This window comes from Nymphaea colorata, chromosome 5, assembly GCF_008831285.2.
Source record: "Nymphaea colorata isolate Beijing-Zhang1983 chromosome 5, ASM883128v2, whole genome shotgun sequence".
NCBI classification, from domain to species: domain Eukaryota; kingdom Viridiplantae; phylum Streptophyta; class Magnoliopsida; order Nymphaeales; family Nymphaeaceae; genus Nymphaea; species Nymphaea colorata.
In genome coordinates this window covers 19364251-19371269 of record NC_045142.1, presented here as the reverse complement: position 1 = coordinate 19371269, position 7019 = coordinate 19364251, and positions in this window count along the sequence as shown.

Genomic DNA, 7019 nt, shown 5'->3' with positions numbered 1-7019 from the left:
CATTACGAAGAGAAACAGAGAGAAAGAGAAGGGATTAGGTTTTTGGAGAGGCCTCAAAGTAGTGACTGGTCGCACTGGCTAATGGCCCCTGGTATTTATGATAATAATCAAAGCAGTGACTGGTCGCACTGGCTAATGGCCTCCAAAACAGGATACAATCTGAAGTTGCAGCACAGAGAAGAGAGAACGAGAGTGAGAGAAAGTGAAAGAAGGGGGTTTCTGGTACCTGTCGATGTCTGCCGCATGAGGATGGAAGGTCGCAGAGGTCAGAATCTACAAAGCATCTCCAACGACTGGTGCCGCTTGATGAGCTCTGCAAGAGGCTGCAATGGTGTCTGAAAGCGACGGATGGTAGAGGGAGACGCAGCTTCTTGCGCAGGAGTTTTGGATGCACAACAAAACAAAAGGGAATGAGAGAGGAGGAAGAAGGGAGCGAGGGAGGAAGAAGGGACACGGTGGAAGAAGGGAGGACGAAGAAGGGAGGCGGAGAGCGGGGGAGGAAGAACGGCGCAAGAGGCGTTCGTTTCCAGCTTCAATGAGAAAAGCCTCTGAGTGAGTTGGAAGCGAGGGGTTGAGAGAGACAACGAGCTGCGAGAGAGACGACCAGGGGAGGCAACAGCGGCAGGAGGGAGGAAGGCGACGCGAGCGATGCGAAAGCGAGCGTGCCCTAACGGGCCATAAAAAATTTCCAGAAAAATATTTTCGTCTCTCCACTGGAAATATTTTTTTGGAAAATTATTTCCGGAATCGACCTCAACGGTCGAAAATTTTTTTCTGCGTTTGTTAGGATGGAAAAATTTTGAAATTTTGAATTTTTTTTCCCAGTGAATAGTATTTTTCCAGGCCATCAAACGCCCTCTAAAGAAATGAAATTTATTTCACCTTGTTCATACTCCTGGTGCACTCAAGATATGGCTCTCGATTCCGGAGAAGAAATCATTTGAGCTCTCTTGAATGGCCATGGAGAGGTTGCAAGAGGAAATGAAAATAGATGGAAATAAGAGGATGACTACATACCTTGAATATAAATGATATTAGAAATGAACTCTCTCTTTTGAATGAGTTATCTCTTTTGAATGATCTTGGAGTTGACTCAGATGAAGCTCCAAGATGATGAACCCCCCAAGAGATATCTTTGCACTCTTTTGAAGAGTTTGAACTTGAAGAATGTTTGCTCCCAATGTTGGAGAAGCAGAAAAATATGGAAAAGAGAACTAAGGAAAATAAAAAATTTCAAGTGAGGAAGTAAGAGAGCTTCCTCCATGGTTGGCTCATTCCTAAGATAGAGGATTGTGGGGGTATTTATATAGATTTTCGAGCCAAAATTCAAAATTCAAATTCAATATTTGAATTCAAGAGGGAAGAGTTTTGGAGCCAAAATTCAAAATTCATATTTAAGAGGGAAGAGTTTTGGAGCCAAAATTCAAAATTCGAATCCAAGATTTGAATTCAAGAGGGAAGAGTTTTGGAACCAAAATTCAAAATTCGAATTCAAGATTTGAATTCAAGAAGGAAGAGTTTTGGAATTCCTGTTTTGGATCTAAACTTGGATTTTGGATCTAACTCGGATTTGATAATTGGATTTTTTATTTGAATCTCGCGTCTAAGGTTGGGTTTTGAATTTAAATTTTGTTTCTGGTTTGGATAACGGTTTAAAAGTTCGTTTTGGATCGAATAGTCGCAAATTTGTTTTGGGTCTAAACTTTAAATCCAAATAATGAAATTAGTCATTTTTGAAAAATTTGGGGTGCTAACACAAGTTTTACAAAATTCTACTCATTAAATTAAAGAATCATGTTCATATAACCTACCATACTTGTTAGTCATAAATAGCGGTTCCATTCCCCACCATAAACAATCTTGTATTAAAGAGATGTTAAAGGACTATTTGACTCTAGTTATAATCAGAATATCCATCCAATTAAATGAAGACACTTGGTACCCGCGGTTTGATCTGAGATCACATCTATTTACGGTGACACATTAAAAGTTTAAGGCTTACTCCATAATATGTTTGAAATGAATTTATAGTACCAGCAACTTAGTTGAAAATAATCACAGGAAAATATGAGGAACATAATGAAAAATAGAAAGAAAAATGGAAAATTGACAATGGAAGTTCCCATTAGCCAGTTGGTGAACACCAAGATCATGAAAATCCCTTTGGCTTTGGCTTGAATCAAAATTCTCGAAGCTTGGACAAACCCTAGAGAAGGAGAAGTCATATTTTATCAAATGGGTTCTAATGCAAAAATTGCAAATTTAGTCCATAATTTTTCTAGAATTTTCATACAAAAAATTCATCCTAGAACGAGAGTTCCAGCTCCAAAAGTTCCAACTAAATTTTGCAATATGATAGAAAACACCTACCTAACATAACTAATATTCTAGAAACTTCTACATACATGGGTGTGTGTGCACGTGGAAAGCATTCCTACGAAGCTAAACAACACTACTCACACAATGAATAAGAAACCAAATGGCATGCAATTAATGGAAACACATTAAACTTTAATTTTTGGATTTATTAGTAGATTCCATCCATAGAACAGATAGAGTCTCCTCTAGTGGTAGAGGGAGAATTTTCTTCTAATAGGGCTACTAATAATTTCCAAAATTGTTACAGGAGCCAAATTAAAATTTATAAAGATCTTATATCATGACATTTAATTATTCAAAAATTGAGGGCAGCCATGGCCCTGCCAACCCCTCTTTGCTCCATCCTCATCTCCTCTAAACCAGCCATGAGCATACAAGAATCATATAAAACGTGAAGAAATGGACGAACATAGGGACCTCTAATGTGGGCTTGGGTGGAAAAGGGTTGGAACTTATGCAAGGGTTCTGTAAACCCCGTGCAATGAGTGCCTATTGTCATATGTGGAGTGTTGATGGTGCCATGTAATGGAGATTACATGAATTAAGGAGAGGAAAAAGGAAAATGCCCATTGGTGATGCCTAACATCTTCTATTATGAAGCATACATGTGGCAATTGCTTACTCTTCTCCTTTCTTCTTCTTCTTAGACATGGGCTAGATGACTCTCTTTATAACACTCCAAAAATTTAGTCTCGTATTGAAGACTGTGAGGGATCTTCAAAAGCTTATAAAGGGGAGTTATTAAATAGATGGTTACCCTGGTCTTAGCCTTTTTGAGGTTAGAGCCGAAACTGCTAGGGAGTGGATTGGGCCATGCTTAGAAGTAGGTCGGGCTGTTACAGTGATATCAGAGCCGGTTTAACACTCAGACCTAGTGACCACAAGCGCGGATGCGTGTGCCTTAAGGAGGGTGCATTGTAACACCCAAAAAACTTAATCTCATATTGCATATTGTAAGAGATCTTTAAAGGCTTATAAATGGGGTTATTAAATAAATGGTTGTCCTGATTCCTAGTCTTGTTGGAGTTACAACCAGAAAGGCTAGGAGGTGGGTTGGGCTGTCGAACTAGGGGCCCGAGTCTCGAAGTCGTTTAGGTTGTTACAGTGGTATCAGAGTCAGTTCAACACTCGGACCTAGGGTTCCACACGCACGTATGCGTGTGCCTTAAGAGGTGGATTGTAACATCCCAAAAAATTTAGTCTCAAAATAAAGAATGTGAGAGATCTTCAAGGGCTTATAAAGGGAGTTATTAAACAGATGGTTGTCCTGGTTCTTGGCTTTTTGGGGTTAGAGCCAAAACTGCTAGGGAGCGGGTTAGGATCCACCGAACTAGAGGCCCGAATTCAAGAGTGGGTATAGTTGTTACATGAAGATCTTTCACAATCTTCAAAACGAGAATAAATTTTTAAGGTGTTACAATTCACCTCCTTAAGGCACACGCATTTACGCACGTGGGAGACCCTAGGTCCAAGTGTTGAACTGGTTCAAATACCACTGTAACAACCCGACCTACTTCCATGCTCGGGCCCTTGGTTCGGCAAATCGCAACCTACTCCCTAGCAGTTTTGGCTCTAATCCCAAAAAAAGCTAGGAATCAGGACAACCATTTATTCAATAACACCATTTATAAGCCCTTAAAGATTTCTCATGATCATCAATACGAGACTAAATTTTTGAGGTGTCACAATCCAACTCCCTTAAAGCTCACGCGTCGGCATATAGGACCCTAGGTCCGAGTGTTGAACCAGCTCTGATACCACTGCAACAACCTGCCTACTTCTAGGCTCGAGCCCTTGGTTCGGGAAATCCTAACCCACCTCCTAGCAATTTCAGCTCCAACCCCAACAAGAGTAGGAACGAGGACAACCATCTATTTAATAACCTCATTTATAAGTCCTTGAAGATCCCTTGCAATTTTCAATACGAGACTAATTTTTTGGGGTGTTACAATCTACCCCCTTAAAGCACACACGTCCACTCATGTGGAATCCTAGGGGTCAGTGTTGAACCGGCTCTGATACCACTGTAACAACCCGACCAAGTTCTAGGCATGGGCCCTTGGTTTGGTGAATCCCATCTCACTCCCTAGCAGTTTCGCCTCTAACCCCAAAAAGGCTAGAACCAGGACAACCATCTATTTAATAACCTCATTTATAAACCCTTGAATATCCTTCACAATCTTTAATACGAGATTAAATTTTTGGAGTGTTACGATCCACCCTCCTTAAGGCACACGCGTCTGCGCGTGTGAGACCTTAGGGCCGAGTGTTGAACCATCTCTAATACCATTGAAACAACCTGACCCACTTCTAGGTACAGACCCCCTAATTTGGCTGATTCCTCTCCACCCTAGCAGTCTCAGCTCCAACCCAAAAAAGGCTGGACCATGGCAACCATCTATTTAATAACACCCTTTTATAAGCCCTTGAAGATCTCTCACAATCTTCAATACGAGACTAAATTTTTGAGGTGTTACAATCCGCACGTGTGGGACCCTTGGTATGAGTGTTGAACCAGTTCTGGTGCCACTGTAACAACCTAACTCATTTCTAAGCTCGGGCTCTTGGTTCGGCAGATCCCAACCTATCACCTAGTAGTTTTGGTTCCAACCCAAAAAAGATGAACTAGGACAATCATCTATTTAATAACCCCCTTTATAAACCCTCGAAGATCCCTCACAATCTTTAATATGAGACTAGATTTTTTGGGTATTACAATCTACCCCTCTTAAAGCACGCGCGTCAATGTGTGTGGGACTCTAAGTCCGATTGTTGAACTGGCTTTGATACCACTGTAACAACCCGACCCACTTCTAAGCTCGGACCCCTGGTTCAGCAATCACATCCAAGGGAAGGTTACTGGAAGCCTTAGCAACAAATTGAAACTATGTACAACATTTTATCTGCAAACAGACGGGCAATCTAAGTAAACCATCCAAACTCTTGAGGATATGTTAAGAGCTTGTGTTTTGGAATAAAAGGGCAAATGAATAAACATGTAAAGTTGGCCGAATTTACCTACAACAACAGCTATCACTCATTGGAATGGTTCTATTTAAAGCTCCCTATGGTTGACCTTGTAGATCACTATCGTGTTGGAGTGAGATGGGAAACAAGATTGAGGATCCATTAGTAATCTAACACTACACTGATCAAGTCAACATAATTAGAAAGAAACTTTTGGCTGCTCAGAGTTAAGAAAAGAATTATGCAGACCAATTACGAAGAGAGCTGGCTTTTAAAGTATGAGATCACATATTTGTTAAGATATCACCCACCAAACGTGTTTTCTTATTTGAAAAGAAGGAAAAATTGAGCCCAAGATACATTGGTCCATTCGAGATTCTAGAAAAAGTTGGAGAGGTTGCTTATCAAATTGCACTTCCCCCCTAATATAGTCATATTCATCTAGTGTTCCACGTATCGATGCTAAGAAAGTATATACCTGATCCCTTGCATGTGATAGACTACAAAGAGGCAGATTTGCAAGAAGGTATAACAATAGAAGAAAACCCAGTTCGGATCATAGACTGAAATGAACACGTGTTGAGAAGGAAGACCGTCTCACTAATTCTAGTAGAATGGCAGCATCATGGAATCAAAAAAATGTACATGAAAACCATAGAGGACATGAGAAAGGGTTACTCTCAATTGTTTCAACAATGTATGCTCAAATTTCGAGGATGAATTTCTTCTTTAAAGAAGGAAGGATGTAAGGCCCAATGTTTTTCTTTTTTCTTAATTACTGCAAAAACTTTAATATGGGTATAGCCTATAAATGGTAGATTTAAATAACTGTTAAGTCTAGTTGAAACTATCAACTATGTCATAAAGAGGTGCAGTTATGAAAAAATAAAGGGGCTAATTAGTATATGCATGGCTGGAGGTATACAAGGGGCTTCACAGTTAGAGTGATCCTGGTGAGTGATTACATAGTCATTTTATAAGCAATATCCATATATAAGTGTATATATTATATATAAAGCATGGAGAATTCTACTTGCTGGGGCAAGCTGTAATCTGAAATCATATATGTATATGCACATTTTGCAAGGGAATCCAGCTGAATCACCTTGGAGTGACAGCCCTGCAAGCAAACTGAATTGACGACACCTTGGAGCAATAAGGTATAGAAATGTTTAGACCATATGTGCAGCATGTAGTCCATGTAAATTTTGTTGTGTCTATAGATAGAAACACAAGCATACTAGAGTGTATATGTATAGTTATGTGTAGATTTATTGAGAAGGATTTGGAGAAGGGAAGAAGTTTATGTACCAAGAACATACATCAACCTATATCCCTTTGTGTTATAACATGTACAGTGGTTGGAGAGCAAAAAATAGGAAGTATACGACTAAGAATATAATTATAGCAGTGTGGATTTTAGTGTACAATAGTCTAAGTTTTGGTATAGCAAGAAGTTTTAATCATATTTACTATATTCAATTACGAACAGGGGTATGGTTGCATTCAAGACTTGCGTAAAGTTAGCTATGTAATCATGTATATACATAGATGTGTGTGCATGTACATTTGAGAGTGTGAATAAAGTTATTTCTATTAGAATTCCATGCTGGAAATGATACCAATCATCAAAAAGGAAAATCATGTTTACAAGAAGCTTAGCATGCAGTGAG